This window comes from Rattus norvegicus, chromosome 12, assembly GCF_021556685.1.
Source record: "Rattus norvegicus strain SHRSP/BbbUtx chromosome 12, alternate assembly SHRSP_T2T, whole genome shotgun sequence".
Classification (NCBI taxonomy): Eukaryota; Metazoa; Chordata; class Mammalia; order Rodentia; family Muridae; genus Rattus; species Rattus norvegicus.
Window position 1 is genome coordinate 15,334,388 of NC_141545.1, and position 11,152 is coordinate 15,345,539.

Consider the following 11,152-nt stretch of genomic DNA (forward strand, 5'->3'; position numbering starts at 1 on the left):
GCCCCCTTCACGGCCAGGGGGCTGGATTGGCGAGCGCTGCGGCCAATGGAGAGCCAACAGGAGAGGGCAGCGTAGGCGCTGCGGGGGCGGGGCGTTGCGGAGAAGGCGGCGCATCCTCAGGCCTCCTCCTCCAAGGTGGAGAACCAAGGGTCCTGGGTACCCAATCTGCCAGCGGACCCCTTGGATCCCCACCTGTAGCCTACCCTTCACCTGGGTCTTGAGGCCCGTGGTAACACAGAGCTGTCTACCTACCTCTATGTCCTCAGACACCCTGCATGGCTGAGGATTCACCCAAGCCTGAGAGGATTATAGCCCTGTCATCAGTTGGCATTAACCCCTAGAGGTTCAAAAACCTTCCATCTTTTTCATGTACAGATTCTCATTTCCTTGGTTTTTACCATCTCCAAATCCTATTCTCCCCACCTATGAGGAAGGACACACTGCCTACTGAGTAGGGCTAGTCTTGAACTACCAACTTATCCTGGTGTCCGGTAGTGTCAGATAACTGATGCAAAAATAAACAAGACCGGGAGAAAAGGGATGGGGAAGGAGGAGACCTAGGATAGGTTGTTCTCCTCGGTTCCAAAGGAAAAGAGGGATACAGCATCAAATCATAAGTGTTACACATGTCTTTTGTTTTTGTTTACAAGTCAGATCACAAAATAGAAAGTTATATTTGAAAAGTTCAAGAAAACTGATTCGGGTTGTCTCTAAGTCACGATAAACTAGCCAGTAGTAAACGCCTAACTGTTGATAGACGTTTTAGCAGCGTTCACACCACCGGAAAGTCAGCAGAAAAACCATGCACCATTCACAAAATCTACACTGCTTTCGAAGGACTTTTAAAACACCATCCTCGGTTTCCATATCATAGCAATCTGGAATATACAGTTAACAAGACTTCGGCTCCCCCGTATTCTAGATTACTGATGGAGAGCTCAAATTTCTGAAGATACAGGAATATTCAGAACATCTTTCTTGTCGTTGCTGGTCACATTTCCCCAGCCCCTTCCTTTGTCTTCAGTAACCCTTGCCTTACCTGAGCTGCCTCTAGATGTAACTGTGAACATGCAGTGACCCTTAATGGCGCAGCTCTGGAGTGTGGACCCTTCCTGCATCAGGCCACCTCCCTTTAGATCTCAGTTCCCTGAAGTACTCGGTTCATTCTCTGCTTCTGTCCGATGAGATACCCTATACTGTCGTACACAGTATGCAGTACATACAACTTACTGTTAGTGTCTTAGGGTATCATTGCTGTGAAGAGACACCATGACCAAGGCAACTCTTATAAAGGCAAATATTTAACTGGGGCAGGCTTACTGTTTCAGAGGTTCAGTCCACTATCATCATGGCGGGAAGCATGGCAGCATCCAGGCAGACGTGGTGCTAGAGAAGGAGCTGAGAATTCTACATCTTGATCTGCGGAGACTCTGCCTTCTGCAGGCAGCCAGAAGGATCTCTCTTCTGCCCTGGATGGAGCTTAAGCATAGGACCTCAAAGCCCACCCCCACAGTGAGGAGATGCACTTTCTCCAACAAGGCCACACCCACTTCAGCAAGGCCACACCTCCTAACAGTGCCCTTTCCCAGTGGCCAAGCAGAGTCAAACCACCACAGTTAACATTGTGTTCTCAACACCGTGGAATTACTTCAGATGCACTACATATCTAATCATGAAAGCCTGGAGCAAACACCCAGGCTTCCGCAACAAAATCTCCATGATGTCACATGTTTCAGGCTTTTCAGAGTCACTGGTCATGTGACACTTTCCATCAATCACGTTTACAAGATGGCTCCTCTAGACATTGCATCCCATTCAGGAAAACAGTAGATGGAGAGAGAAAGGGAAAAAGACCAGCGATGTCCATGCCAGTGGGGCTCCTCCCCTTTTAATAATCTTTCCGGGAAGCCCCAGTGAGCACCTTCTGTTTGATTCTCAGTCAGATCCATGTTATAAGGTTACAAAAGAGCCAAAAGTATTATGTATTTCATGACAGAAAGACATCCAGTTTCTGTTAGTAAGAGAGAACAAGGGTACAGAGCCTAGGTGTGGCCAGTACCTGTCAAAGTTGTTAATAATAAATTCATGACGGAGCCTCCCGTTTGACTTATTCATAAGGAGACTCGCGGTATAAAAAGCTGCTGAAATCTCAGGAAGAAAATGAAAAATAACGCATACAGTTTAAAAATGAGCTAAACATCCTAACAGACCCTTTATCAAAATGGACATGGAAAAAAATACTGGAACCGAATAGGCATATGCACCACCAAATATACCATTAGGGAATTATAAATTAAAACAAAAATGAAAGAGCATAGCATACATACTGGTTCGACTGAAATCCCCAAATGCAGCAATGCCAGATGTTGGCAAGGTTGCAGGGTAACGGGACTGCTCTTCACTGCTACTGAGGATGCAAAAGGGTCCAACGGCTCTGGAGTTTCCTACAAAACAAAGATTAATTTTTCCGTAGGGCCCAGCAAACACGTTTTTAGAAATTTATCCGATGGAGTCGTGTGTACAAAAACTTACACCTGGGACTGGAGAGACAGCTCAGTGGTTGCTGCTCTTGGAGAGGATAGGATTTAGTTTCTAGCACCCATAAGGCAATTCACAAGCATCTGAACTCCAGTTCCGGGAGATCAGGCACCCTCTCCTGGCTCTATACCATGTACCTGCATGTACATGGTGTATGTGTGCACGTGCATATGTGTGTATGTGTGTGTATATATTCATACATATACACATATACATACATACTCGGGCACACACAGATACACATAAAACAAAAGTAAATAATTTTGAATCTTAAAACGTATGGTTCAATGTTTATCTATAATCACCAAACACTGGAAGAAACTAAAAAGTCCTCGCTTAGTAAGTAGTCGATGATGTAAATATGTAACGCAGTATTGTTCCACAAGGAGAAAAAAATGAGCAACGGGGCCACAAAAGAATGGGGAACCACTCACGGGTGAGTAAAAGAAAACAATCGGGGAACGCTATGTGTTAAATGATCCCGAAAATGTGACATTCTGGAAGAGTGAAAAATACAGAGTATAAGATCGGTGGTTGTCAGGGATTGGGGAAGGAGAAAAGCAAAGATTAAATTGCTGGAGCTTGAGCTTCTAGGACAATGCAGTTACTGTGGAGAAGATGCTACCATGTATATCACATTTGTCTAAACCCAGAGAATGAAAAGTTCTAGTGTAAACCGTGGGTTCTCTTTAATAAAAACACATCACCGTGAGTGTAAGAATGGTAGCCTCACTAACACATTTATAACTAGGAACTGGAAGGGGAGGGTGAGTGCCTGAAAATCTATGCACCTGCCTCTCGGTTATTTTGTAAATCCGAATGTCCTTTTGAAAATGAATTCACCACTGACAACGGCAAACTCATACATGCTGCAATAAAGGCAGCGAAGACGACGACATTTCGTCTCTCTGAAAGGTCATCTTTTGCCTTGTTGGAGTCACAAATTACATTCCCCTCCCATTACTGGTGAATTTTTAGCGTCTTTCCTCACAAGATAATTAAGTTCTTTTTATTGAAAATTTTTCCAAATATAAAGGAAAATTTAAGGGCTTATAAAGCGATTGTTTTATTTTGTCACTGTCTGCCTCATCGCCTTATCCCCCCCCCCGCCCCTGTAAGTGCCTTGCTTAGTCCCTTAGCCCGCACACTCCTCCCCCCACCTCTCTCCCACTCCTTCCCATCTTCCCCCCACCTTGCTCTCCCTCCATTTCATCCCCCTCTCTCTCCTCTCTACTCCTTCTCTTCCTTTTGCCACATAGTTTATTTAACTAAGCCACTCTAAGCAAATTGCAAGTGCCAAGACATTTGACCCTAATTGTGTTGGCTTTCTGTCACAACGGAAAATAAGATTACCTGAGAAAATTAACTGTAAACGCGATAGGCTATATTTTGACGATAGCTTCAGAATCTGAAGTCGGTGTTTGCTTAGCTCTGTTGCTGTGGGACCGTGGCGAGACAGAGCATCATGACAGGACCCACATGGCGACAGGTTACTTTACAGTGGGGGAAAAGAAAAACAGAAGAGTCGGAGACCCCACTCTCCCTTTCTACTTTAAAGGTATGTCCCCAATAACCTTCCTCCTCACACAAAGTCCCAACTCTTTTTAATTACTATTAATTAAGTTATTTATTTACTTTACATCCAAATTATAGCTTCCCCCTCCCTCCTCTCCTCCCAGTCCCTCCCTCTCACCACCCCATCTCTGTCCCCACCCACTCCTCCTTCCTTTTTCCTCAAAAACCCAAGGCCTCTCGTGGATATCAACCAGCCTTGGCATATCAAGTTGCATTAGGACTAGGCACATCTTCTACTGAGACCAGACAAGGCAGCCGGGTTAGAAGAAAGGAATCCAAAGGCAGGTCCTAAGTCTTAAAGGGTCCACAGCCTCCCGACAGCTCCTTCACATGTGGGAAGATTCATATTGGGGAGATTTTAATCCAAACCAGGGCACTAAATACTTCGACATGTATCTTTTTTTTAAAGATTTATTCATTTATTATATGTAAGTACACTGTAGCTGTCTTCAGATACACCAGAAGAGGGCATCGGATCTCTTTACAGATGGTTATGAGCCACCATGTGGTTGCTGGGAATTGAACTCAGGACCTCTGGAAGAGTAGTCATTGCTCTTAACCACTGAGCCATCTCTCCGGCCCTCAACATGTATCTTAAATGCAAATCTTTCTCCTTCACTTCCTAGCATCTAAGAAAGGACATACAGAGCTTCTAATGGGTTGGTACGTCTAGAGAACTCTGGCGATGTGAATGGCTGTCGGTGTCCCATGACATCTGGAGTGAGTGTAGCCAGGTCTGCCACCCTCCATGGACAGTAAGCTGTCTGGCATTGCTGTGATAGCTGAGCAGCTGTGACCATCATCATAATCCTCTTAAGATCTTCACAGCGAGGTTTCTCAAACCCCTTGGAACACTCCATCGCTGTTGCTTGGGCTGACCACACTCTTGTGTGGGTTTCCAGGGAAGTCCTAGAACTGTCCTCGCTTGGGGTCTGACAGTGACAGCCCGGGACTTTTGCAGACACTTCGTAAGTTCGATATTTGCTCAGTAATTGGTTTAGGTCCTCTTTTGTCATTGCCACTGGATAGTAGAAAAACAATTGTCATTCTCCTGGACCGAATAGTCTTGCACGCAGACTCCACACCGTTTTGCATCAGGAACTGAATTTCACCTCCCTTTGGGGGAGAGCTGAAGAACAAAGAGATGCCACTAATTAAGGGGATATAATTAAAATACGTGAGAAATCGAACGATAAACACGTAATAATTGTCAGTGTCTTTGACATGTTCACTTGTATTTGCTCTCAGAATGAAGTGAAATAAGGATTGTAGATACGGTGGTGCTCTGGCTCCGTGCATAAATCTTCACTTACTCAAACTTACTTTAAAAAAAAAAGTATTGGGACCTGGGGGTCAGAGGCAGGTGGATCACTGAGTTCAAGGCAGCCTGTTCTATACAGTGTCCCTGATAGCCTAAGTCAGCCAACGGTTACATAGTGAGGCTACATATTATTTACACAGTAAATAACAACAACAACAACAATAATAATAATGGTTTGAGAGATGGACCATCAATTAAGCACACTTACTGGCCTTGCAGAGGACCCAGATTTAATTCCCAGCACCAACACGGCAGTACACAACTCCTGTAACTCCAGTTCCGGGACATCCTGTGTCCTCTTCTCCTTTCTGCAAGAGTGAATGTGCAGACATTTGTGTGCAAAGGTAAAAAAAAAAATAAGTAATTTTTAAAATGTAGAGAACTGTGTCTATACTTGCCCTGATCATATTCATACTACTCATGGGTATAAAATCTCCAGTTACGTGAAGATCCATTTCTTAAATGGGAATCTTCACAGCAGCAGGGCAATGTATCGATGATCTTATTAGGAGGGAGGCAGTGTTAGGAAAGACGAAAATAACAGTTATTGTGAACTCGCTGTGTATTAAATATGTGTTCTCACAGTGTATGCACCTAGCATGTGTTCTTATTGTGTATGCACCTAGTATGCGCTTTCATAGTGTATGTACCTAGTATGTGCTTTCGTAGTGTATGCACCTAGTATGCGCTTTCCTAGTGTATGCACCTAGTATGCGCTTTCATAGCATATGCACCTAGAATGCGCTTTCCTAGTGTATGCACCTAGTATGCGCTTTCCTAGTGTATGCACCTAGTATGCACTTTTCTAGTGTATGCACCTAGTATGTGTTTCCATAGTGTATGCACCTAGTATGCGTTTTCTGTAGTGTATGCACCTAGTATGCGCTTTCATAGCATATGCACCTAGTATGCGCTTTCCTAGTGTATGCACCTTGTATGCGCTTTCCTAGTGTATGCACCTAGTATGCGTTTTCATAGTGTATGCACCTAGTATGCACTTTCATAGCGTATGCACCTAGTATGTGCTTTCCTAGTGTATGCACCTAGTATGTGTTTTCGTAGTGTATGCACCTAGTATGCGCTTTCATAGCATATGCACCTAGTATGTAAATATGTGTTCTCATGTCTGTTGTCCAGTGGGGGAAAAAGTGTTATTTTCCTAATGTTACCCAGTATGTCTTACAATAACCTAGGACAGTTAACAGTGGTCTTTGAGTTAGAAATAATGTCCCCTATAGGCTCAGATATTTAAATGCTCAGTCCATCAATGGTGGTGCTGTTGGGAGAAGTTCTGGAACCTTCAGAAGGTGGAGCCATGCCAATGAAAGTTTGTCACTGAGGGCATATTTGAGAGTTTATAGCTTCTCTCCACTTCCGGTTTGTGTCTCTGCCTCTGGCCTGTGGAAGGTGTGGCTGTTCAGCTTCCTGGAGTCCTGCATGCCCTACCACGGTGGACTCTCCCTCTGGAACCATGAGCCACTCTTCTCCATATTCCCTTTGTCACCGTGTTTTATCACAGCATGAGCACATAACCAATAGGCTACAAAGGTTGCCGGTCTCCATAGGGGAAGTGTCTTAGCTACAAGGACACATGGACAGTTGGCTGGCTAGTGACCTCCCAAAGCTATCCCCACCTCAGGTGGAAATTCCTGGTTTCTTTGGAGGCTCAGTTAGGTTGCAATGATGTTTTGCTGGGGCAGACAGGTGAACGAGTGCTTACTGAAGCAGACACCGGGGAAAGGATGTTTCACGGTAGCACACGTGGGAAAGGATGCATGCATGCTGTTTAGAAAGAGTATAAATATGGTCCCACAGACAGTGGGAACTTGAGCATTGGTTCAAATTGTTCCGTATCACTAATCTCCACCAATGACATTCATGTATTGGTTCATCTTTCACTGTTTTGCTAAGCCTCACTCTTGGCAACCTTGTAGAAAGAAACTCACCAACGAACTTTTTTTTTTTTTTTGAGACATGCAACAATGTCTTTTATTAGGCACAGAATTTTACACTTGATCTTAGCCAAAAGGCCGAGAAGCGATAGGCACAGAATTTTAAATGATCTCTTCAATCTCTCCATACACAGGCAAAACTATGTGTGCCATTGAACTTACTGGAGCTTGCCAACTACCTAGAGAAGGATACTTAACCCCAACCTGCTTAGCCAGGAGGCCAGTTCATCTGCCAACCTCCAAGGACGTGGAGGTGAATATGATAGACAGACTGCCCCCCGACTGCACCTTCATTCACCACCATCCGATACCCGCGTTTCAGGCCCAGATCTGCAGCACGTTTCTTGCCAACAATCATTAAATGTCCTAGAAGACTTTCATCATCATCATCTGCCACAGAAATCTGGAATATGTGCTTCTTGGGTATCACCAGAAAGTGTGTTGGTGCTTGAGGGGAAATGTCATGAAAAGCAAGACACCGATCGTCCTCGAAATTGATCTTGGCCCGGATGTCTTTGCAGATGATCTTGCCGAAGATTGTGTCACCACCGGGCTGGGCCACTTCAGCCTTGGCAATCTCGTCAGCCATCGCGGCAAGTCGCTGTCCTTCCCGCGCCGCGGCCACCAAAGAACTTCTTGAGACGATTCTGCGGCTTCTTGCTGCTTCCGAGGACTCTGGCTGATTGGTGAGCCTTGCACTTCCTTCCAGACTACACTGCTCTTGCCAATTCATGTGTGGTGTCTGGTTTGCCAGTGGACTGGACTGGAATCCCCCCAATGGGCTTTCCAAACAGGTCCACCTCCTCAGATGCTAATAACCTTTCTTTTCCACTATCTCTGGTGGGTAGTGGGCTAGACAGGAGGTCGAACCCTTATCGAAGTAGGGTGTAGATGCCCACACACACCTCTCAAAGTTTCCTGTTCCCACTCCCTGAGCCGAGGTCAACATAGCCAATCCCTCTGCCTTCACACTATTTCCCACCTACTTCTCTTCCCTCCGTACAACTTTGGCCTTTGTCTGGAGGGCAGGTGCCTCACATCTCTCTCCTGTTCAGAAGCCCTCGAAGGAGGTTCCCACTCCTGCAAGATGAGTTCTGCAGTTCTCACGAACACAGCCTTTCCTGTCTGAACACCTCCGCTGCCTGTCTTCATCTGGGAGGGCTTGGCCATCTCTGTGTAGCTCGAAACTCAACTTTCCTTTTAGCGTTCCTGGGTGGTTAACCCCAACTACATCTGCCATTCCTCTGGGCTTTCCATGGCATTAACATTAGGGCCTGTTTTTGTTGTTGTTGTTGTTGTTGTTGGTTTTTTAATGTTTTTCTCTATAACATTGGAAATTTCTCCTAGGAGGAGATTATTTCTTATTCATCTTGAATCCTCAGCTGCAATTGCACACTGAGCAGCTAGCTTGTGGCTGTTCAATGAATGTTCATGATATCCTAACAATAATGAGCGTCCAGGCAATGTAGATGGTACTTAGATAGTGAGTCCTTAGAGAAGCTTGAAACTGGGGCCTGGGAAGATGGCTTGCCTGACAGACCGTAGATCTGCAAGCATGAGGACCCGAATCTGATACCCAGCAGCCATGTGGATAAAAGTAGCCAGGTGTGTCATCACACACGTGTAATCCCAACCCTGGGGAGTCAGAGGCAGGTGGATCACTGGGACTCATTGACCTGCTAGGCTGGACTAATTGGAAATCCCAGATCCCAGGGAGATACTGTGTTTCATAAAACAATAAAAAGTGAGTGTGTTCAGGGGAATAGAATTCAAGATTGACCTCTATATGCAAACATGTGGCATGCACGTGCAGAACACACACACCCATACATACATACATACACACATACATACATACATACATACACACACATACACACACGTGCACATGCACGCACACACACATACACATGAAATAAAAAAGAATGATATTATGTCACCTGCAGGGAAGCAGATGGAGTTGGAGATCATCATGGCACTGAAGTGAGCCAGACACAGATTAATAAATATTATGGTTACTTTCATGTATAAAGTATGGATTTTGAAATATGCAAGGACTCACATAAACACACACACACACACACACACACACATGCACACACACATATTCTATGTGACATAGACTCTTTGAGGGAAGAAAGGGGACTAAACAATAAGAGAACCTAGTAAGAAGAGGAAATACACAGCTTATGTATGAAGCGTGTGTGTGTGTGTGTGTGTGTGTGTGTGTGTGTGTGTTTGTGAGTGTGTCTGTTGGGGTGAAAGGGAAATGGAGGGAGGGGATGGAGAGCATTGGAGAGGAAAGGGGAGTGAATACATCCAAGTGCAATGGTATCCACATGACAGTGAAACTCGGTATTTTGTGCACCAGCTTAAAACAAATAGAGACGGCTCAGTGGTTAGAGCACTGAGTGCTCTTCCAGAGGTCCTGAGTTCAAATCCCAGCACCCACATGGTGGCTCACAGCCATCTATAGAGGGATCTATAGATCCCTCTTCTGGTATACAGGCATATAAGCAGGCAGAACACTGTACTTAATAAATAAATAAATCTTAATAAAAATAATAACAAAAAGACAGAGACCTCCAAGGCAGCAGGCATGCAAACTCCCACAGTGTACACGTGGAGAATAGACTTCCATTTTCTGAGAGAAAGCTGCAGAGACGGCTCAGTGGTTGTTGTTTTTGAGTAGTTGTTGCTTTTCCAGAAGACCTGGGTTCAATTCCCAGCACTCACATGGTGGCGCACAACCGTCTGTAACTCCAGATCCAGGGGATCTTGTGCCCTCTTCTGGTCTCTCTGGGTACTGCATACACGTAATGCACAGATACTCTTACAAGCAAAAACACCCCCTCCACATACAATTAAAATAAATAAATTAAATTTTTCCAGGAAAATGCTGGTAGCCCGTGTGACTGTTGGATGGCAGAATGTGATGTTACATGTGGTCTGGAAAGTGCATGTTACCTGTCCCTTCACTACTCAGTCCTGTCAGCCATGACACAGCGTCCCCTTACACTCATGAGGCAGATACACAGCACAGAATTTGCTGAGGGAAAAGACATGGAAAACATCAGGACTTAAAGTCACCTGCTTGCTAAAACAGCAAGTACCCCAAGGTAAGGGCAGGATACAATTAGATACAAGGCAAGCACGGGGTATGATTAGATACAACTTCTTGTTCAGTTCTTCTGGATTGTAGAACCTCCCAGAGCAGAGGATGGGGTGCAAAGAACATGACCTTTTGAATCCAGCTGTCTTATTGCTGTGAAGAGATATCATGACCATGGCAACTCTTATAATCGGGGCTGGCTTACAGTTTCAGAGGTTTAGTCCATTATCATCATGGCAGCGTGCAGGCAGACACGGTGCTGGAGAAGGAGCTGAGAGTTCTACACCTTGACCCTAGGGCCACCAAAGTGAATGCCCTAATAGTCCTGCCTTGAGCAACTGAGGCCTCAAAGTCTGCCCCCATGGTGCACTTCCTCCAACAAGGCCACACCCACTCCAGCAAGGCCACACCTCCTATGGGCCACTGCCTATGGGCCAAGCTGTCAAATACATGAGTCTAGGGGAGCCATCCCTATGCAAAGCACCATACAAGCATATATGGATTAAATTCCAAATCCACTGTTTACTTGGGAAAGTTAGGCAGAGGTTGGAGAGACATCTCAGCAGTAAGAATACTTGGTGCCCTGGCAGAAGCCCTTAGTTTTGTTCCCTGAACCCACACGATAGGTCACACTTCCCATTCCAGGAGATCCAA

At 45.2% G+C, this 11,152-nt stretch overlaps 1 pseudogene; it reads right to left on the bottom strand.

Annotated features, from left to right (window-relative positions):
- Positions 1–7,579: 7,579 nt before the first annotated feature.
- Hint1l2 (histidine triad nucleotide binding protein 1 like 2) lies at positions 7,580–8,015 on the bottom strand (annotated as a pseudogene).
- Positions 8,016–11,152: the final 3,137 nt, after the last annotated feature.